This window comes from Crocodylus siamensis, chromosome 4 (genome assembly GCF_052110815.1).
Source record: "Crocodylus siamensis isolate JL-2025a chromosome 4, ASM5211081v1, whole genome shotgun sequence".
Lineage (NCBI taxonomy): Eukaryota > Metazoa > Chordata > Crocodylia > Crocodylidae > Crocodylus > Crocodylus siamensis.
The window spans coordinates 137,414,538-137,437,479 of NC_143398.1; the positions used below are offsets into that span (position 1 = coordinate 137,414,538).

Below are 22,942 nucleotides of genomic sequence, written 5' to 3' on the forward strand. Positions count from 1 at the left end.
CTAGTGTAGTGGTTCCCAACATTTATGTGCCCAAAGGCACATTCAAGTTTAAAAAGAAAAAGCAGGTGCCAATATGAATATTATAGTTTAGAATGTAGATCAATCTGATCATCTCATCCATTACCTAAAATTGCATTAGATCTGCAACTTTGAAATGCAGTTTCCCTTTACTTGGTGTTCTTTTGAAGTTCTTTTGAAGTTCCCAAACAATAATTTGAGGAACCAGAGAAGCTATTTATATTAAATTAAGAGAGAAAAGAAAAAAACACCAGTTTATTGAATTAAAAGAGATGGGGAAAATTGAGAGAGAGAAGCATAAAAATACAGGTGGTCCATATTTCCCAGATACCAATATTAACAGGAAAAAAATAGAGGAATGCCCAATCAAAGCCACACAAAACATTAGATTAATATTAAGATGTGTACTAGACTCTTACGTACAGTACTATTATGCTACGATTTGAAAGATTTACCCCAGGGACTAAGAATCATAGAAAATCATAGACTTCACATTTCTTATGGATACAGTGACAATAAATAAATGTCAGTAAAAGAAATAATGTGTCCATTATTAATAATTTTGACAAAAGCTCTAGCAGAAGGGAACAAATGAACTAAAGACAATCATTCATATATTTCTAAACAAAAGCCAAAATAGCATAGTCATTAACGTGGCTCCTTGGGTCTGGGAGCTAGTTCAGAACTTCTTTCTAAATGATACAGCACCTCCGCACGTTGGTCTTTTATAACATAGAATAATTTCTTTCTCTGAGAGAAACATCACAACAGAGCAGATTTCCAAAAATCCTAATCCAAAAAAAATCCAAACAATACAAAATGTAATTACTGTGGAAGGAGAAATTCAGGCAAATCCAAAGGTAGCTGTTGGTGAAAGTTTTTCCATATAAAATTTTCTGTCCAAAGACAGTTTGAGAACAGGAAGCAGTCTTTCATGTTAGCTCAAATCTCTGTGATAGTCTCTTCCCAATGACTTTTACCTGAGACCAAGAGAAATGCAACTGGTTCTCCAGCAAGCAACTAAAGCTGTAGCCTTCAGGATTAACAGCAGACACAGAGCTATGCCTTAGATACAGAGTGATGCACAGTTATTTTACTTTACTTTATGAGCAAACCAGTTAACATATCAGTGCCTCAGAAACCAACTAGTTCTCCTGTTGAACTAAAGTTCTCCTAAGACACTTTCACACACAAATATGCTAGAGGAAAGAGTTGCTTTTTTTTTTCTTCCCAACTTTACTAAGAAAATTTATGGCAAAAGTTTTGGAAACATATGTTGTAGTTAGATTGGTGAAATGACCATTTCTAATGGAGAGATGGTCACTAACTTCACAAGTTGGCCTGAGGCCTATATACACAAGAATTTTTCAGTCTTTAACCTTGCATTCTGAAAATGTAGACTATAAATATTTTCTTGCAAGGAGTCAGCTCCAAAACCTTTTGGGACTTAGATACAATCAAGGAAGGAGCAGCTGAACCAAAACAGTGGCCACCAAACAATAAACAAAGTATTCTGGAGACATACAGCAACGGTTACCATACCTTTCATTATTTTGCCATAAATATAAGTTAAATAATAAGCATTTATGTTTATAAATCTGAAAATACAAATGCATGACAAAAAATAAGTTAAATAGGTGCACACACAAATTTAAAAAAAAATTTAAAAGCAATGCAAGATCAGTTTTTTTATAGATTCCCCAAACAATTTCCAAGGCAGCCTCTGAAAAACAAAAGAGGAAAAGGGATTATTAATGGTGGTTTTGTTTCATTAGGCTCAACTGAGACATTTTTAATAGGGCCTAAAAGGAAGAAAAACGTTGTGATTGCAAACATAGGCCCACATCTTGCAAGGTCTCCAATTTGCATACTCAGATGAAACTGAATAACATTTAATGTCATTCTCACCTGGTTGGACATCAGCCACTCTCAGAGAAATTACGAATGTCCCACCCTGTCACACAGCTGAAAGAGATGGGGGGAGGAGGAGAGGATTTCCAAAGATTTGTAATTCACATTCTGAACAACAAAGCATTGAGACTACGTAATTACAGCATTTAGGGCTAGAGAATGCCATGCACAGGTATTCTGGTGCTTTTGAAAATTCCACTAGATGCCTACATACATCTTTAGGCCCTCATATGACCATGAATATTTTATTTTAGTAGCTATATGCAATGGCTTTTAACTTTCTTACAAGTGTCTATGTAGAGTAAAACTGTGCATGCTTGCACAGAGTGTAAAGGGAAATGTGGGTAGGAAAACTGAAAATGATTTTGGATGAGATTTTAAAATTGTTATCTCCAGTGTAGAAAAGGGTTAGGAGTTGTTAGGTAAAATTCATTTTTTATAAATGGTGGAGATTCTGGTTGGAAATTTTCAGAAGTGTTTGGTAATAGCCTAACTTTGATTTTGAGAGATGATCAAGGTCAACATTTGGCACAAATGAGAATCTCATTCCTCCTCTGAAGTGTTGATGAAACAAATTGCTTCAGCCAAAAAGTCCACAGGAGAGAGACAATCATGATCAGAAACCTGGAAAATAAGACTAATGAAGAAAGGCTGAAATAACAAGGATTGTTTAATCTGAAAAAGAGGACACCGAGGGGGATTTGATAAGAGTCTTCAAATACCTGAAGGGCAACTACAGAAAGGATGGAGATGGGCTTTTCTCCACGACCATAGGGACAGGATTAGGAGCAATGGCTTCAAACTGCACCAGAGGAAATTTAGGTTGGAGATTAGGAAGAACTTTTGCATTATGAGGGTGGTTAATCACTGGAAAAGGGTACCAAGGGGGGCTGCAGACTCTCCATCCCTAGAAATTTTCAAGAGCAGGTTGGACAGGCAGTTTTGCGACAGTTTAGTTAATGATGGTCCTGCCTTGAGCAGAGAGCTGGACTGGATGACCTTCTGAGATCTTTTCCAGCTCTATTTTCCCATGATCTTAAGCTACCACCACCACCAGAAACAAAATAAATTCAAGTTGGTCTAAAATAATCTTTTCTTGTGGTGATTCACATTAAATAGATGGGGGGGTTTTTCAGTGTCGCATTTTTCTCCTCTTTTCTTTCCCATTCTTCTCCTGAGAAAACAGGTGGGGCAGAAGAGGAAGAAAGACGACAAGAAAAACAATGAAACAAATTATTTCCAATCCAACCAACTGAAACTGAAACAAAAATGTTTGTTTTGAAAATGTTTGTTAAAAACATGAAAATCTTAAGCGATGCAAACATGTTAGGAAAATATGTTTGTGCTCTTTTAAGAAAAAATAATATTTTTATTATCAAGACTTTTCAACTGGCCTTATGAAATTTATCAAAAGCATAACCAGTCTGGCATCCTAAAGAAGACAGCTTCAGAATAGCATGCAGTGATCTGTTTTATGCATTGTAGTATTCATTGGCTGATGTAATGTTATGTGTAATACAAGCAAGGATAACACAGGGAAACAGATTCATTTGAAAAATTATACTGTGTTCTGTTATTTTTATCCTGCTGCTTCTTTCACTCACCAGCTTGTGACTCTCACCCTCCACAACCTGAAATTCCCTGGTACCGTGACTTACCAGGTATGCTGTGGGTTGCTGTACCTTGGGAAGAGCAGCAAGCTATGTCTGCTCTAGGTCAGTCTAAAAACCAAAAAGAAACATCACCACCTAGGATTTGTACCTTGCAGTTGCTGTGGCTACTGCAATCTGTTTAGCAAACTGGTTTAGCAATATGGCATTTGTTTTCTGACCTTGCTACTGATGAAGCTTAGGTACCAAGGCAATAGAAATGTGGAAAATAAGCAGGTAACACAGAGCGAGACACTGGGGAACAACCAACAGTGCACAGACCATTACAAAAATACTGGGTCTGATCTTGCCAAATACTGAGTTCCTCCCAAGAGAAGTGAAAATGAAACAAAGATTCTGATAAAAGCACAATAATGCATTAAAAAAATTAAATGTATAACTAGTTTTCACAAGGCTCTAACTTAACTATATCAGCTCAGGGTTGTGATCTGGGTGTCAGTATAGACAGTTCAGTAAAGATTAGAAAGCCATGTGCACCCATGGCCAAACAATCTAACAAGATGTTAGCAGTAGTGGCCTTAGGGGAGGGCAAACTGGGTGACCACCCAGGGCCCCACACTTTAGGGGTCCCCAAATTTTTGAACCTAGAATGAACCTAGAATATAGCTCAATATTAAAAGACCCTTTCCTTGTATAATCAATACTGTATTAAGATACTTTCATTGTAGTTTCATGGATAAGATAAAGTGAAATTGAAAAAAGTCCAACTTGCTTACAGGTCATCAAAATTAAGTCTCTATGGGGCCCCAAATGACTGTCTTGCCCAGGGCCCCAACAACCCGAAGGCCACTACTGATGTTAGGAGGTGGATGAAACAGGATGGAGAATACAACTGAAAATATTATGCTGCTTTTGTACACGCCAGTAACATACCTTACCTGGAATGTTGCATGCAGTCCTCATCAGAGCATCTCAGCTCATGGTCTAGGCCAGAGCTGCGGCACCCTAAAGTACCTTGAGATGCACGGTGCCAAGATTTAAAATAGAAACCCATAGTGTTAAAAACATCATTCCCTGTTGTGATTCAAAGTCTTTGCAACAGAAATATTACTCTATTATTTTTCTTTACTCAAAGAACAAGTGAAAACTAAGAACTAGCATTTTCTGAGGGGTGCCTTGAATCTAACAAGAGCTGCCTTGAGTTTAGGAAGGTTGAGAACTATTGGTCTAGTCCTTTGTTAGGGTTAGATTGTGGCTTTGCAAAAGACTCTCCCTCTGCCTTCCCTGCACAGCCTCCCCTGATTGTCACTTACAATTCAAATGGGATTTGAGGATGTATGTGACTGTTGTTCATATTGCAGTGAAGTCAGGCAGTGAAAGAGAAGGCAACAGGGAGGAGCCTTCATTCTACTGCCCTGACACATGGGCCAGTGAAGAAGACTTGATGTGGGATAGATTCTCAGAAGGTTGCAAAGGCCTGAGTCTTGTCTAATTACCCATGCAGACACCTAAGTCCAGAATGTAAATTCTCAAAAGCCCAGCTCCGTAGCATTCTAATTCTGGAAGGACGTGAACATCTACATTTACAACAGGAAAGTATCCTAGGCTCCTCAAGACCTGGTCATGCCCAGGGTTGCCTACCTTGATGAGACTGAGCACCTACCTCATGCCTAAACACCTCTGGAAACTAGAAAGGTGGCAAACATGGCCGGAGAAAGAAATGCCAGTCCCTGTTGTTCACTGATTGAGCACTCACCCTGGGATGCGAGAGACCCAGGTTCATGGGCTTCTTCAACCTGAAGGGCACTGAATTGGCATGGCCCTCCTGGCAAGTGAATGCTCTCCTCACAAGACTATAGCCAATCATTTCCCTAGCACCCTCAGCTGGACCTCTCCCTTTATCAGACTTTCACGCAAAGCCCTATGGAAGCCTTCAAAAACCTTCTGCAGAAAAAAAGACAAGGCAGATTGTATTCCCATGAATGTTACATTACATTCTCTGTGGATCAATTAGCCTTATAGTGAAATTAAGTTCCTGTCTGTTCAGTTTTCAGCAGTACCCCCTAGGTGAATTTCTGATGGTAAGACAGACAAGCAGCAAACTCTCTCTACTGCTGTGGTGAACTTGCCAGTAACAGCTTGGCTTGCTGACTCAGAAGGGCTTCCACCAATTGGTGGAGTGTTCCCACCAATCAGGTGAAGGCAGGGGAAAGGCTTGCCCTGCCCCTACCTCGGGGAGAGGCAAAGAGCTGGTTGAGGACCTGGTTGAGGACTACACCCCCTCTTCCTGATTGGTCCCTTTACAATCTGGGGGAAGAACCTCCGGGGGGGATAAAAGCAGCATGCCCAGCACACCAGCGGCTGCATCAAGGCATGGCGAAGAGGATGGGTGAAGAAGAGCTAGCAGAGCTGGCCAGTGGGGAAGAGCTGTTGCCCTGAAGAGCCTGAAGACTCCTTGCTGGACAGGCAAATAGCTGCGTCCCCTAGCCCCTCCATGAAGGAGCACAGTGAGCAGTGCACAGGTCAGTGCATACCGGGTCTGAGAGGGACCGAGACCCTGGGAGCTGCTTATGGCAGTTCAGGTGTCCAAACTCTGGCACGAGGCCAGGAACTCAGTACACAGACAGTGCACACTGGGTCTAGGAGTGGGCCGAGATCCTGGGAGCTGCTCAAGGTGGCTTGGGACTCCAACCTCTGGCACGAGGCCAGGCAGTAGTGCATAGGCTGGTACATGCTAGGTCCAGGAGCAAACCGGGACCCTGGGAGTCACGCAAGACAGTTTGGGTCTCTAACCCCTGGCATAAGGCCAAGCACTCAGTGAAAAAGCATTGCATGGAGAGTCCGGGAGTAGATCGAAACCTTGCAGCCACACAAGGCAGCTTGGGTCTTCAATACTGGGCAAAAGGCAGAGTCCTCAGTGCACGCAATGGTGCACAGGGCCCCAAGTGGGCTGGCAGCCCAGAGAGAGCCCGAGGTAGCTATGGCCTTGGTGAAGGAGGAAGCAACTTGCCTGGGGAAATGATGACTCCCCGGACTCCCGAAGTCATAAGTTACCAGGAAAGGGGATTCCCACAGGGGAGAGGAAATTTTCCCCAGTCAGTGAGACTGACTACCAGAGGGGAAGCCCAGAAGGAGAGGGCTCCCGGGTTTGGAGGTTACCTTTGTGGACTACCTTGCACGTAACCTATGGCTTATTGTATAATGAATTTGTATATAGTTAAGTTCACAGAGTGTTCTGGCTTGGTTCTACTGGGGAAGGAGGGAAACTGCGTGCAGTCAGCAATTTCACCCCACAGTGCACCTGCCCTGCTAACCTTTCCCTTCGATTGGAGAGGTAAGTACATAAGCAGGTACTACCTGGGTTACACTGCCATGTCCTCCACTTTATTCTCTTGCCCTGCCAAAAGTGTCTGTCTGAAAGCCAGTGGGGAAGCATCACAGGGAAGGAAGGCTGAAGGCTTACTTATACATTATAAATACAAATATCAGCTTTCAGCACAAATGGCTGAACCTCCCCTGAATCTGGAAGAAGTCCCTAGTATACCAGTCTTATCATTCCTCACGAACTTTCCTGTCTGTAGAAACCCAGTAGCCAAAGCTTGAAGAGGCAGTGATTCATAGAATCATAGAAATTTAAGGTTGAATGGGACCTCAGAAGATCATCTAGGGTACCTACAGATGTGCAGGCCCCTGGTCTAACTCATGGTGCTTTACATAAAGTGCAGTGAATTAGAGTACCGCCCCGCTCCGGACCCAACAGACATTGAGTTGGGAGGAGGGATTGAGTCTGCCTTCAAGAGCCCAAGGAGCCTGCCGACAGCTGAGGAGCCACCCCTCTCCCTTAGTCCCCTCCCCCATCCACCCCAGATCTGGGGCTGTCAGCAGGAATAGAGGGAAAAAGGGGGAGGAGGAAGCAGAGTGAGCTGCCAGCTAGGATTTGTCTGGCCTGGACTGAAAGGCAGGGGGGAGGGGGGGAGTTACAGGGCAGCGTGGCTCCAGTTCACCCACCCCTTCCTCCAGCTCAAACCAGGCAAACCTCAGAAGGCAGCTCAGTGCCCCTCCCTTCCTGCTGACAACCCAGCAAATTAACCCTAGTGGACACAAGTTCCCTAGGGCACTCTAAAGTGGTGTGCCTTCATCTGGCACTTCATTTAATGATAGTTCATTTGTCTTGTGATCAGCTTCTTTAAAAGCATTCTGTGGCCATGTATCTGTGTCATGGCATAGCTGTGGAGTGCTTTTAGGGGGCCTATCACGCAAAAAATGTAACTTCTGTCTGTGCCCCTAGTGACCTGAGATGAAAACTGGAGAAATCACTGGGAAAGAAATACCCTTCAACCCCTTTCACAGTAGAATCAGCATCTTAGCATGTGGAAAAAGCCAACTGCAATTTTAAAAATACTTTTCGGAAATTCCTTGGAACAAAAACAGCCAAAAAAAGAGGCAGAGACAGCAAAGTATCATGCTACCAGCAACTGTGAGTGTTCAGTCCCAGCAGCAATGTCCTCAAATCTTTGATATGACCAAATCTAATAACATCTATCTGGTTGTATTCAACAAAGCACAATCAACAGCTCTGTAGGGCAACATTTGCTTTTGGCTTGTAACCACTTGTCTGAACCACTGTTTGCTTTGAACTGGTACTATTTTATCTTGGAACTTACCAAAGCTATATACTTAAGTTGAGAGAAACTCTGGAAATGTTATTCTTTGTATTCATGTCCCAACACACAATTTGAGAGGTACAGAAGGACTGAAAAGCAGCCAGTCTGGACAGCTACAGATCCCCTGGGAAGGGGAGCTTTCTACTAATTCAGTGCTATATTCTGAGACCACTTGCTATCCCCATCTCATCTACTCAAAGCCAACTGTAGGAGTGGAGAGGGTGCACAGGTCCAGAACTGCTGTTCTTAATTATACTCAACTGGTGTATGGACCATACCGAGTCAGGAATTTTCTAACAAAATGTGGGTTTTTTTCTTGGAAAATACTGTCATCAAAAGAGAAACTTCTCACAAAGCCATGTTAACATCAGTACAATTTTTGCTGGTTTCTCAACTTCCAAATGCTCACAGCCATTCCTCAAAAGGAAACACCCAAAGCTGCAGTTCCTTTAGACTTGCAAAGATTCATGTCAGGATAGCCTTGTGAGGGTGGCGAGGGTGCTTACAGTCAAGAGATCTGGCCTAGCATGACTCACAGTGGAACAACAACATAGTGGGGCTAACAGCTATGCCCTCCCAGACTGGTGGTATCACAACCTAGATATAGTAACTGCTTTAGTCAAGTCACTGGACATTTTTCCACCTCATTCAACACAGGTTCAACTACATAGTCTATGAAGGACCACACTGCAGTATAAATGTTGTAGTTGAACTTGAAATGCATTGCACAATAAAGATTTCAGGAGTTGCAAAAGGATTCTAGTCATTGACTTAGCATAGTGGAGATCAACATTTTTGGCAGATGTGCCACAAATTAAGCCCTGTGTCATCCTGGGTACCTTTCAGATCCTCTTTCTTGGCCCAATTGGCTGCACTGCTTTCCGTTCCCTGGCTTGTGCTTCCTTCCTGATCTGGTGCTCTGTTTTCTGCTCCATGTGCCATGGTACTGCTACCCGCTCCCTGATCTGCTGTATGCCACTTTCAAAGGCTGTCTGTGCCACAGGTTGGCTATCCTACTTTAGCGCACCATTGGAAGGAACACTCGTAGCTCAGTAATGGGAACAAGATAAGGGCCATAATGGAATCAAATTGAATTTTAAGGTGAAGAATTCTCCTGTCACAATAAAGCACTGCCAGCAGCAGGATGTGAACTATAGCAATTATTTGAGGTGATAGTTAAAGGAAAAGAATCCTACAAAAATGAACCTCATCGTTTCATACTCTTGCTGTTGCTATTCTAGAAATATTCTGTGAGTCTTGAGAGCTGACATAATCTGCAGATTCTAAAGAAGCCTCCAGATTAGGGCTAGGGACAGACATTCAAAAAGCCTGAGCCTGAATTGATTCAATCCTTGCAGGTTAGTCTAACCTGGCTAGGCTAAATCAGTTTTGAAACTGGACTGACATCCCAGAAATGCAGGCACATGCCTGTAGTGGCTCAGGCTAGAAACTAGGGGGCACTAGAGCAGACCTCCCTTCCCTTCCACAGGGCTAAGCTGGGGGGGGGGGGGTGCTGTGAGGAAAGAAAGAGCCCCAGAGAAGTAAATTGGTCCCACCTGAATTGCAAAGAACTGTGCAAGGCTCATTCTTCACCTGGTGTTTCAGGAGGGGAGAAGGAGTCAGCCAGAACTTCAGGATAGAAGAAGACACGGGGCAGGCAAAAAAAAGAACACCAGAAACGGTAAGTGGCTGACTCAGGCAGAGGAATGGCAGGGATAGCCAAAGGCACTGAAAAAGCAATGGAGATCAGGTTTAAGAAAAACAGCTCTGTGGAGTGAGCTACCAGGGGAGAGAACCCTGAAGGAAACCCAGAAAGAGAAACTAAAACTGCCATGGGGCAGTTAGAAGGTACCATAAAGACCCTAATAGCAGGGCTGAAGAAAAAGGGTACCATAAAGTTGGGAATATAGGGGCAGGAGAAGTGCCAGTTTGTTTTTGTTCACCTTTTCGACAGAGTGAGAGGGATAGATAGTTCATTTGCAACTATCGGGACAATAGGCCAGTAAAAGAACTGGCTAAGAAAAATGGCAGGTCTGTGCAAGGCTCCAAGCTAGGTGAAGTACAACCAGACCCATTGGGGCTATTGACTGGCCAGACCTAGAGACCCACAGAACATTTGTACCGTGCAGAGGCAGATTGTTGAGACTACTGAACTAACTCCCGGTGGAACAGGTGAGGGTGTAGGGATTGGTGGTGCCCTCACTACACTAAGACAGATTTCAAGAGCAAAACATCCAAACTGACATGCCCCGGCATTCTATTTTCTCCTGTAACAATGAGTCGTGGCAGATGAGATCATGGATGTGTGGGACAGTCCAGCAAGATGTCGCGGTGGACTTCGGCCCGCTAGCTGAGGTGCTAAAACTGTCTTACTGCATAAGACAGAGAAAGAAAAAAAGAGAAAACCACTAAGACAAGGTGATGAGCATCAGAGATTGACAAAAAATATAGAACAATAGAGACAAGCCTCTGCCCCAGATAGGGGTGGGATTTTGGGGTGAAAGGGGGGTGTAGCAAGGCCCTGGCAGAACACTTTGATTAGCCCAGCAGGGAATTGATTACTGTGTTTATTAGGGTTGTGTGAAACAGCACCATTTCATTTTGATTTCCATTTCGATGGGCCAGTGTTTTGTTTCGAGTTTTGTTTAGTTTCAAAAGCACCGTTTCATTTTGTTGAAACAGCTTCGATGCTGTGTTGACATTTCGCCCGTGGGCTGTAGTGGGGAAGCACAAAACTGCCTATAACTGTATCATTTCTTGCCTGATTCAGAAGTATCGTGCAGGGTTAGTAGCCCCTGCTGAGGCCATGAAGCCTGCCAAGTTTCAAGGAGATAGGTGCAGGGGTTTCTGGGAAACTGCACCTCAAACTGTTCAGAACAAAACTTGTGTCACTTGTAACTGTGAAGGCACAGAGAAAGCTCAATTCAAACAATGCTTTTTATGCTGTTTTTCCACCCCTCCTTCCAGAGCACTGGGGTTGGAAGCAACCTCAGAGAAGGATCACAGTCACTGACCAGCTACACATGTCAGTATCAGAGCAGTCCTTCCCCCTCTGTCCCGTCCCTCTCCTTACTTTCTCTTTAGCTGCAAGCAAACCCAGCTTCGAAACTTGAAACATTTCAAAATGTTTTGACTCCCCTCATTTGTTTTGAGGCCATTTTGAAAGCTTTCATTTCATTTCAATTTCACTGCTTTGAGCTCAAAATGAGTTGAAACAGCATCAAAATGAAACACCTGGTGAAATTTAGCACAGCCCTAGTGTTTATCACCCCATTAAGAAAACAACAGAGGGACATTTCCAGCTACTTGTTGATTCAGCACGGACCATAGCCAGCATGTTGTCTGCTAGCTAATACACAGACATCTCAGCAAAGCAGAGGGTAGGGGAGAATTCCTGCTTAGCAGGGAGTGGTGAGGGGGAGGGGAGGAGCAGTCTGCAAGTCTCTGGAGCTGCAGCCAGGGAGCAGAGGGGAGGGGCCAGTTCTGCTGTGGAGCAGAGAGCCCCACCTAGCCCAGAGAGCATGCCAGGATGCTGGGGGAGTCTGATTTATCTTAAACTAGCAAGGGGTCTGGGACAGACATTGCATAAACTAGTTTGAGCCAAATCAATTAAGTCTGATGCTACATTCAACCAGGTTTATCTCAAATTGGTTTTAGCGATTTTCAAACTGGTTTATGTGCACTGAACATCGGTTCTGTTACAGGTTTAAACCGGTTTCTGATCACTTAAACCAGTTTATGAGTAATGTCTGTCTCTAGCCTAGGAGACCATGAATTCTCTGGGTCTGGATTCTTGCTTTCCAGGAGGCAATTAACGTGACCCCCTCAAAAATCCAGGAGCAAATTTAGGACTCATTAGTTTTGGCTGATTTAGACTACTTTTGTGTTTAATCTGTGCCTGAATGAAATACTTGATGATCTTGCTGTAATTTGAGCATGATCAGATACAGATGGAAAGCCAGCAGACTCCTTCATTAAAAGATTTTTTTCAAAAGAGTAATTCATCAAATATACCACTGAAACCTGATGCCGATATTCAGGACTGTAGCAAGCACCCCTAAGACATACACAAGAGTCAGATTTCACACTACTGCCTCCAACATTATTTGATCACTGACCAACACATTCTATTTTTGGGAAATGTCGAGCAGTGTATCTATACTTTCACTTTACCTGTACTCCTTAGTCCAAGTAACTATACTGAACCCAGCCCTGATACCCTTGAACTCAATGGCAAAGCTCTGACAGACTTCAGTTGGATCAGATCTAGTTCTACTCTTCTCTAACAGAAACTCACAGCTAATTAATCTGTATGCTGTCTTTAGATTTTTTCGGGTTAATTAACCCCTTCACTTCCAGACATGGAAGTAAGCTTCATCATTAGTATATTTAACTTGGCATATTTAGAATAATGAGAAGTAACCATTCTATGGCACTACCTCTCTGTGAATCAGGGAGACCTAGAGCACCATCTTTTCAGAAAAATACAAGCATTACTAAGTAAGATAACACAAATCCTGTCAGCATATTGTATAACTTTCACATAGCAATTAACAACTGACCATCGATAAGCAGGGACAAAAGTCCATCAGAGACAGACTGTCCTTTGAGGACCTCATAAATCATCTTCCTTGTTTTTGGGTGTCAGAAGAAGGGGAGGGGACTTTTAAAATTTCATCATTCATTAAAAAAAGAAAAGAATGAACACTGAAATGGTTCAGCACAGTCCATGAGCAGCTATACTAAAATGTTACATATCCATGATAAAATTTCTACATCTCTTAAAAAACAAATTATTACCAGTAGAATGCCCATCAGTGAACCATTTCAGGATCCAGCCAGTTCCCAATGGCCATATTTACTTCTACTCTCTCCAGTTTATGCACCCACGAACCTTAATTTCACCTCCTCAAAAATATGCATAGAAGTCAAAATAGGACATTAGGAGAAGATGTTAAGAATGAATTTCATACTCAAGGAATCCATTTCTAATCACTTCCTAGTAATCTGTTGTTGTGGCATCTGCCACTATTCATGGGGAGTTCACTCTGGTGAGGTGAGTGTTTAATATTGGTGGGACACTGCCAATTGCTTTCACTGTCACTGTCATTGTCACCAGATTATATGGTCAATCATGGCAAAAGAACAAGGTGTCCCAAGGCTCTGTACCAGGTCACATATACTTTAATATAATGATCTGGAAGGAGAAGTGAGTAGTGATGTTAGATGCGGATGACATGGTGTTATTTATGTTGATCAGAAGGACTATAAGGAACTTTAGAGAGACCTAGAAAAGTGATCTGAATAAATAACACAAACACAATGGTAACTGAAATAATACATTGCTGACAACTGCAAACACTCACTGGAGAGAAAAATATAAACTATTCTTGCACCTTACAAATGAACTGTATCACTTCAAGAAAGAAACTTGGGTAATTGCTGACAACTCAGTCAAAACTTCTGTCCAATGCGCAGCTGCATGGAAAAAAGGTAACAAGATTTTAGGATGTATATGGAGCAGGATGGAGAACAGTACTTAAAATAAAACAATACTCTTATATACAGCTAGGGTGCAGCCTTAATTGAAAAAGTGTAAGCAGTATAAGTCATCCCATCTTGGGTGTGTCCAAATAAGTGTGGACATGTATCATATGGCACCGTATACCCATCTTGCAGCATGGCAGGCCAAAAACACCCATGCCAAAAAGAAGTGGGGCAGTGTATGTGGCATCAGTGTGTGCCACCCAGAACTGGAGCCTTGCTGGCCTGAGCCACACTCTGGCTACTGGGCAGGCTTCCTATTGCAGGAGCTCTGTGACTGCAGCTCCTGGAGGCCCCCAGGACCCAAGGTAAGGCTGCTGCGGCTAGTCTTCCGTACCCCACCTGGAGTAACCTTCCATACACTGGAGCACATGTGGCATGGGCGTTCCCCAGAAACAAGTAGCAGCAGCACAAGGTGCCGCTGCTACTTGTCCTCAGGGAAACACACGATCTCGCTCATCTGCACATGCCCTTAAGTAGGATGTTGTAGAACAAGGTTCAGAGATGTGTGACAGTGGGCAAGAGCTAGGCAAAATGGCCATATAAGGACTAATTGAAATGATTGTGATTGTTCCCCTTAGAAAAGATAAACAAGAGAAAAGTTAGTAAAATAACATTAAAAAAAAAATAGAGGGTTTAAGAAGACAGACCAGCAGCTTCTCTTCTTCCTATTCCAAGAATGAAGAGACATTCCACAGAACTGTGAGGAAATTCAAAACCAATAAAAGAAAATAATGTTTTACACAACATAAAATTCACCTATTGAACTCACTGCCACAACTTTTAAGGTTAAAAATATGGGATTCTACACTGTTATGGTTATCAAGGGATTGTAGAAAGGGATTGTACCAATGTACCTATCAAGAATATCCAGTTTTATCAACATTAAAGCCATACTTGGAGAATATATTAAACCCTGTACTTCAGGGGTGAAACCAATCTCTAGATATTAGAGGCCAGAAAAAGACCGTATCTCCCTACTGTGGGATCTCATGCTATTCGCCATATAGTTTGTTTCTGGTTGCCATCAGAGACAGGACACTGGACGAGATGGCTAGTGGATCTAATACAATGCAGTAATTCCTATGTTCTAAATCAAGCCCTGGGCTACCCTATGCTTTAAATCTGAGGAACTCAAGTAGCAGTTCAGTTGGATCTTTGAGACAAGCATGTACAATCCCTTTGATTTGGACAGAGATGAGCTACACTTCTTTTTTGGTGTCTTTTGCAAATTGGACTGTGGTTGAAGTCACACCAAGAAATACTTGACGAAGAGAGATATGAAGGAGCTGTGCCATACTCAGAGAGGGATATGATAGTTGTTAATATTATTATTCAGAAAAGCCTAAGGACACTCTCAGAGTCTTGGGTAGATTTAAAAATAACAAGATGTGTCACAGCTTGAAGACTGACACACATTCCACTGCACAGGTTTAATCACGATAAATAAATGTTGAAGAGGAACCTGCAGAGAGAGAATTTGAATCCTGCTATGGGACGGAGGGGTATCCCAATGAAAAAGCATATATATAGCTCCTTCCTCTTTTCCAGTGCCTGCACTTTTGCTTCACCAGTAGGACAGAAGGAAGTCCACAGATGGTTTGCAACTTCCTGCGAAAAGGGAAGAATTTAACAGCTTTAACTGATAGCTGAAAATAACAAAAGCAAGATTTTCAAGAGCATTAAGCATAGTCTCCCTCCTCCACTAAGACCAATGAACCTCCATTGGCTTCAACAGGAACACAGGCCGATACTGAACAACTTCACCATCACCCCCTCCTTCCCCATTTTTGTTTATTTTTAATTCAATAAGCATGTTTAGTAAATGATGCATCTTTTCTGTTTCTACAGTTATTCCAGGTATCTTTCAAAACAATCCTTAATTTCCCTCATATATTACTATTTGCTACCGTAAGAAGGATGCATTATCATATCAGATCACTGCTGACAGACTCTCAGTTGCATATATCATAAGCACCATAACAAAGAACCATTTGACAGAAAACTGCTATTTTTTCCCATTCTTTTTTCCCATTATGGTTAAGCATTATGCATTATGCATTACATAAGGACATCAGGCCTTATGTAATTCCATGTGGTGTCTTTGTAGAGCATGTAGAAACAGCCTGAGTCACAGCTTTGCATTAGAGCTGACAGTGAATAATAATTGTATTGTCCCCACCCTTCTCCAAAGTGCTTCCTCAGCTCTGAGTGCATTCAAGTCCAAGCCTTCTCTTAAGAAGGTAAATGGAAAAACTGCTGATTTCATAAGGAACAGAAAGATGTTCTTGGGGCTTGAACCTAATGCCACTGACCTCTATAGTACAGATTCAGGCCTTGGATGTTTGAGCTTATAAACCCAGACTAAAGAAGCTGGAGCAGACTTGTGTGTGAACTATATTCCTCAGTATGTTTTGCAGGGAGGAATGGGCATCAGTGCCATAGTAAGTGGTGTTGGTGGGGGGGAGCAGAGTGACCACCTCAAGTGCCAAAGTGAAGGGGCACCAACAGGTGCTGCCCATATGGTGCAGGGCAGGGGACGGAGCCATGAGCTGCTCATTTGGGGGAGGGAGCAGGGATGGTTGGAGGGTGGCTCTTGCCGCTGCATTCGCTCCCAGGCAAGCGGGGGGCGGGAAACATGTGCCCCCTGGATCTGTGTACGAGGCAAGGGTGGGCTGGTGCTGTGGGCCTTACCCTAGGCACCCAATTTCCTTGCCACAGCATGGATGGTCATGGGTTTTGTCATACTTAAAAGCAATGGTTACTCTCCAATCAGTGAATGCACACAGCAACAATGAAATCTGATGAGAACTATATGCCTGCTCACTGAAAAGTATAGGTGCATTCTCAACAGTATCTATGACTTTTTTCATTTAAGCCAGGCTCTGGAGGGTTCTAAGATACTGATTGCTGTCACCACCAGCCAGTTTCCTGGAGGGCTGAGGGCACTTAGGAGCTAGCATGGAGTGTCAAACACTTCCAGAATCAGTCCACTTATTTATTAGCTGACTATAGATGGTGGCTATCATTTTCAATAGCACCTGGGTGATTCAGGATCTTATGTGCCAGAAACTTTCAAAGACTTTCCTAAGCATCCATCTGACATTTAAAAATAAGGTTTAGTATTTATCTTCAAAGGGAAATTTACAGGTATTTCTAATCTGGTATAATTATACCATACAAATTAAATGGATGAAGTCCTGTGTGGTCACTCACATTTGGAATAAATTTATCCTTAATACATCTTAACCTTCCAAAGTGAAGTAAACAAAACTGAATAAAGGCTACTTCTATTTCAAATGAGAACACCTATGCAGGGGTGTAATTTGGCACAGCAATTCACACATTTAGTTATTCAGATTAACTTTCCCGAGTACTTCCATTTAAACAAGCCCTCAGACTCTTAAGTTACAAAGGCACCTTTAAAATGTTGTTCCCTGTGCCCAGGTCTGCATCATGCTCTAATGTGCTGGTAACATGCTCAAAAGAGATATAACAAAGATGCGCTTTAGAGATATGCATGATATCCATCAATCTTAAATACAACAGAGTGTAGATTCTGACATGGAAATCCCAAAACTGAGTCTCTGGGGTTGCACAGCCTATAGCAATGACAAAAAAAGATGTTTCTAATCTATAATGTTTTTACAGTATGCTTACTTTGGAATAAGAGTAGACATTAAGAGCTAATTTGGCTGTTTATCTCTTTTTTTATAAGTGTTGCATAGACGGTTCCCTATTTTAATGTAAGTAGTAAGAACTTTTTTTAAATAAAAACAATTAAGTGGCCATTTCTCAGGTAAATCCAGTGTATATCAATGAACTGTACATAGCTTTGCTCAATATTTTTAAGTGTGTGCACGCAAAATGATTTTGTAAACTGGTTGGGAATTATTCAAGGCTAACTGTATTCCATTTTTACTACCACACTGAGTGTGGAAGAGTGTAGGGCTTTCGAGCAGGCCAAATGTAGCTTCCTAAAGTTGATCTTGGTGAACTAAAGCTTGGTTTCTATAACCAACTCAGTGCCTTTTTTCTGTCTTTCAAGAATACTAGTTATAGAAAGGACAGCACAATTCCTCCATCCTAGGCCAAAATCTGTTCTCAGGTACACCAGTATAATGTCCTTAAACCAAGCCCTATGCTGATCTATCCCATGTGCAATACCATTGACTCTGGATGAGATGCAGCTCTGTAACTAACAAGAAAGTTTCCCTTGATTGGTATAAAATGTTACTGCATAGCAATTATATACTTGATTTGACAGGGCAATTAAAATGAGGACACTGGGATGCTTATAATACTTGCTGACCTTCATAGTATTGTTGATAAACCATGGTTCACCATTAAAACTCTATTTTCTTCTTGGGTCATAAAAGGCAATTGGTTAATTGATCCTCCTCTATATTCACCCAGTTTTATCCTGGGGTACTCCAATTACCCAAACATAATGCTGGGGTAATATAGTGGTGACAAAGACACACGGATTATATTAACTAGCATGTTGGCTAACATCAGAATTAAGACCTTAGAAAAATTTTCTTTTGATCAGTCCATTGTTGTGGCTTGATGCTTAGCTTTGGTACAAAAAGGGAATATAATCTGTATTCTGCCTTATTACACCTACCCCTGAATTCATCTCTGCCCTTTACCAAGATGCAAAAGGCAAGAATTACTCACACCTAGAGTGAAACAACATCAGGAACAAGACTCCTTTGCAGAAAATGTACCTGTCTCAAGTTTCCTATTCACTGGAGATCTCGAACTTCACAGAATCTACTCTTGGCAATTCTCCCAGGATATTTTCCATTCTCACATATTTCTAAAAATGTCAGCTTCAGTCTAAGCATTCTCATATGGAAAGCCTGACATCAGATATATATCAGCTTGGAAAAAAAGGAAATGTAAACTCCAAAAAAGGTAAACATATTTAAAGTATGCTACCTTGGCTTATATCTACAAATGATACCAAAAAACCAAAACAAAACAGTGTTTCACACCATGACCATGCATGCCTGATAACATAGCTAGAAAGTCAGAAAAAGAGAATAATGTGGGTTTAAAAATGTTAAACAATGAATGGCGTGTATGGCATTTATTAAGACCTAGTTCCTGCACATTTAGTTTTATTATTGACATAAGAAGAAATCCCACACAAGATATCAAGACCCCAGCCTGCTGCCCAGTCCAGGAATTAAAAACAGACAGACAGGCACTGTACGTTCATCTAACTGTGAAAGGGCTTCCAAAGAACAAGTATGCTACCCCCCCCCAAGTCACCCACCCTAGGTGATTTCACTGTCTGATCTTGGGTCCTCACCATATATTTGCTTTGGTACAGGTCTCCCTTGACTCTTGGCATGGATGTGGATATACTGGAACACTTGTTGTGTTGCCATTTTACATGCCAAGCAGGTGGAATAAGCAGTACTGTGTTACCATGCACCCTTTCTCAATCTCCCCTGTACACACATAGCCACTCCTCTGCCATCTCTCACACAGAGCTCACAGTTTAATCAGTACATGAAAGCTCAAGTAAAAACAGGATGCACCCCTCAGATCTGGGTGAGCTGGACTGAGGTGGGTGAGGGGCAAGGATTGATCTCACTAGAGTTCTTCCAGCTTTACAGTGGGAACTAAAGAGGAGAACCTGTCCCTCAGCTAATTTAGATCCATGCTTAACTGTTGGCTGCCATTTCAATGATTTAGCAGAGGGGCCAACAGAAAAGCATAAATCCAGTCCTAAATGGCATAAGCAGCCACATCTATGAATTATGGTGGGAATTGTGTCACTTTCACCAGCGATGAGTTTGCTCCATAAAAGACAGCTCCATTGTCTCATACACCTGCCCCCATTGTATAAGGCAGCAGATATCCTTCCTCCAAGTCAGGGGCAGGCAATTATTTTGGGCAGAGGGCCGCTTCCTGAGTTTTGGCAAACCATCAAGGGCCACGATAGGCAGCCAGGGGCAGATAAATATTAGTTTTCTACATTTTTTAGGGGCCCCGCGGACTGGATAAAATGGCCTGGCAGGCTGCATCCAGGCACCAGGCCACATTTTGCCCACCCCTGCTCCAAATACTGATGCAGAGATATGGGAGTAGGCTCACGGGGATTATTTCTGAGTGCTGGAAAGAATTGAATTCATTGTGATGGCTTTTCATTTAAGGTCCAGTGTTTGAAGGGAGCTCTAAGGGGGCATTGCTTCCAGCCCTTTACATACCCTTTCTCTCAATCTTACAAAAATCTAGTCTGTTTTACTGTGCAGAGACCACAGTACTGCAACCATTCCTATAAAGACATTTTCCTGTGCATTCTGGAGCTACCTGCTGGTCTGTGATTGACAGTTTAGAAACCAATGATACATAGCAGAGTTGATGGTCCATGGACTGAGTGTGGCCTCCAAAGAGTTAGTATGCGGTTACTATTGCCACTTCCACCCACCACCCATGCCATTGCTCCTGCTGCAGCAGCTGGGTTCTTCAGGCCCTTCTACTATCCTCAGGTGTCTACTTCCTGCCTCTGCTTCTGGGATGGGGCAGCAGAGGAGGACCACAGTGCCTGAGAAACTGCCTGGAAGTTGGACAACCAATTATATAACAATCCCCCAGAACTGCATGGGTAAATTAGTGATTTTTCTTAGATCAGCATGTAGATATACACTTCTCTCGCATTATCAAATGTCAATTTAGAAAAATCAAACCTCTTGAAAGCTAATGATGATACCCAGAAAGTGCAGTTATTTCTTCCTTTCCCTAGTCCATTTTCAGGCTATAATTCATTAATGTCCAAATTATCTCAAATCTCATCAGCCTGTATGGAAAAAAGGAAGAAAACCAATGAAAAAACTAAACAAAATAGGCCAGTGCAGAAAAGCCCTATCTGAGTTAGCCTATTTTTATTGAAAGTTCCCTGTTATTTCTGCCTCCAGAAGAGCTCTGCTCATGGCAGAATTGTGGGAGAGCTCCTGTAGACTGGTCACCAGTATCTTAACCACATTGTAACCTCTGAGCAGGGTCAACTTACATAATGGTTTCTATGCACGCGCATGGTCTACACTGGTGCTGCATGTTCTCACAGATGTTCTTCCATGGGAATGCAGCCAGTCTCAGGCTGTGTCATTTTTTTTTTCCTGGAGGCACAGTTGGATGTGTATGGGTATGGTTGGAAACAGAGCCAGAACTGTGATGATCTCTGCAGTAGTAATCTGGGGTTACCATATTTCCAGTTTCAAAAAAGAAGACACCTGACTGGGGGGGGGGGGGTAAATATGATTGTGGGGCAGACAGAAATATGCCTGTACCCTACCCCTGCCCCTCACTCCCAAGCCATAACCCCCCATCCCAGCCCCTCACTCCTGACCCACAGTACCCTGCCCTCCAGACCATGCTGGTGCCCCTCACCCCTGATCTGCAGCCCCCCAGTACTGCCTGTGCCCTGCACTCATGATCCACAGTCCCCCACCCACCTGGTGCCCCTTACTTCCAAGCCTCAGCCCCCACAGCCCTGCCAGTGCCCCTCACTCCCAATCTGTAGCCCCTGCTCCCCCCAGCCCTGCCGCATCTCCCAGCTGCCCTGCCCCTGCAAGCACAGACACCAGCCCCAGTGTCACTGGCCCAGCCACACAGCTCCGTGATGCCCACAACCCCCCCGCTCCTTCTTCCCCCCTTTGGAGGGGCAGGCACCTTGCCCACCTCCTCTGCCATGCTGCAGCCCCAGAGCCCGGACAGCTTCCCTCAGCACCAGCAGGCACCCACCACACACACACACACACACACACACACACACACACACAGAGTCCCCAAGCCCTGGCCTTCCAACCCCTGACTTCCACAGATTTACCTGTATCCAGCTGCCGGGGCTGCTCCCACCACCCTGCCTGGCTGTATGCCAGCCACATGCGTGTGCACGTGTAGATATACGTGATGCCCCCAGCCTCCAGTGGCCTTCCCCCACTCCCATCAGCTCCAAGCAGCTCCTTGCTACAGCAAGCCAGGAAATATTGGAAAAACCTTCAATGCTGAGCAGAGCAAGTTGTTGATATTTAAAAAAAAACCCACCAAAGATGAGAGGACCCCAAAAAGAGGACATGTCCAGGAAAACCCAGACGTATGGTAACCCTGAATACTGTAATCACTGCCAATCAATGGAAACAATCTGCCATGCTGATAGAGACAATGTGATAAAAGCTTTTACTGCACTCCAACCCAACAGTTATATTCATACTCTGGTTCCTTTGTGTGAGCAGTGGGCTCCAAGGAAAGGCGAGCTGTGTTAACATGACAGGACTTCTCCAGTGCTGAGTCAGGTTTAAATTGCCCTTTTTTGGCAGGCTCTGGATGTTAAAGAGTTCTGATCCTCTCCTTGGTGCAATTTCCAGCTCCTCAATAGGAACCGAACCCAGACTGCTCCCTAGTCACTGCAAGCTCCATTTTGAAACACAAGGAATTTACACACCTTCCAGTTCAACTTTTCCCTGTACCCTAAACCCTTGAACGTTTATTCCTACACTTTAGCTTTTTTCACATTCCTACTGCACTTCACCTAGATCCTGTGTATGAACCATTACCTTTCTTACACTGCTTGCTTTAAGAAGTTTTTAATTCAGTAACATGGAGGTGGCTGAGATTCAGGTAATGCCAATATCTGAGATATCTCTGCCCTTTCTACTATCCAGTCAAATTAACTCCGCATTACACACAATCAGAGAGATAAAATTATCAGAGTAAGTTAAAAATAAACATAATTACTACTAATAAATAATAATAATAAACATTTGACTATTTAATAACAATCCTTTCCACTTACATAAAGGTTTACCTGATCCAAGCATTGTACCAGAAGTTGTACAATCACCTACCCTGGAGATCTTTAAAAAATGACTGGACGCTCACCTTGCTGGGGTCATCTGATCCCAGCAGTCTTTCCTGCCCAAGTGCAGGAGGGCTGGACCTGGTGATCTCATGAGGTCCCTTCCAGCCCCTACCATCTATGAATCTCTGTGAGATGGTTATATCTTGCAACACTTCTTTGAGGTATATGGCTGGATCCAAATGCCTAGATTTCAATTGCGTGTTCCTGGAGTGGAGTGGAGTGGAGAACCCATAGCTGCCTACACTCTCTACATGGTACATGGGACTTAGGTAACTCCAAGTGGGATCCAAGTCATCCAACACCCTGAACAAGGAACATCC

At 43.1% G+C, this 22,942-nt stretch overlaps 1 protein-coding gene across 3 annotated transcripts in view; it reads right to left on the reverse strand.

The window, feature by feature from the left end:
• Positions 1–272: 272 nt before the first annotated feature.
• Positions 273–22,942, reverse strand: part of LOC149866550 (potassium voltage-gated channel subfamily A member 5-like) — a 33,135-nt gene continuing 10,465 nt past the window's right edge. The window contains exons 2-3 of one of the 3 annotated variants that reach the window (XM_090043880.1): positions 1,927–1,983; positions 273–1,741 (exon numbers count right to left, since the gene is read on the reverse strand). The gene's annotated coding sequence lies outside the window, so the exon portion shown is untranslated. Of the gene's footprint in view, positions 1,742–1,926; positions 1,984–3,630; positions 3,651–22,942 lie in introns of those variants that run through there. The other 2 variants (XM_090043882.1, XM_090043883.1) reach the window with 2 other exon arrangements.